Raw genomic sequence first — 933 nt, 5'->3', positions numbered from 1 at the left:
GCTTAGTTATTCCTGTTTTTATATATTTACTTATTTGATTATTTATTTATCTGTCTATATATATGTATATATTTACATATTTTTCATTCATTTATCGACTCATTAATGTGCTTCGTTAGAATATAAGGTTATTAGTTGGGGTCAAAGATCATCACTGAAGCTGTCACTAGCCTTCACACAATTGGTAGCTGTTGTTGTTCCACGTGTTGCTGTTGTAATTGCTAGTGTAGTTGCCGTTACTACAGATGGGACAATTGATGTTAGTTTTATTAAAAATGCCATTTATCATTTCATTGTACTGTACATACATATACACACACACCCAACACACACACACACACACACACACACACACACACACACACACACACACACACACACACACACACACACACACACAAGTTATGTTTATAAAACCTCGAAAACCATAGTAAATACCACTCGTTTTGGGTGGAAAATAAAATAATGGAAAATAAAATAATGGAAAATAAAATAATGGAAAATAAAATAATCCATATCAAAAGGTGTGCTATATAATAGATTGTTTTCCGTTTAAATGAGACTAAGAAAAACGAAGAGAAAGAAAAATACAATAAAGGAGAAAAAATAATAAAAATAATAAAAAGAATAAAAAGAACAAGAGAAGGGAAAAAAGAAAAAGAATAAGAGGAAAAGGACAAAGATAAAGAAAAAACAATAAGAGGAAAAAGACAAAGATAAAGAAGAAAAAGGGAATAACAGGAAAAAAAAACAAAGATAAAGAAGAAAAACGAAAAAGAAGACAACGACGAAGAGGAAGAAAACAAAACGATAATAAAATAAACACAATGATTAATGAAACGGCTTAGTCATCACACATTACGCACACGGCTTCATCGACCGTTATCACTTACCAGATCAAAGGTCATCTACCAGGATATTAACAGAAGAGAC

Source organism: Penaeus vannamei, chromosome 13 (assembly GCF_042767895.1).
Source record: "Penaeus vannamei isolate JL-2024 chromosome 13, ASM4276789v1, whole genome shotgun sequence".
Classification (NCBI taxonomy): domain Eukaryota; kingdom Metazoa; phylum Arthropoda; class Malacostraca; order Decapoda; family Penaeidae; genus Penaeus; species Penaeus vannamei.
Note: the sequence above shows the minus strand (reverse complement) of the source record.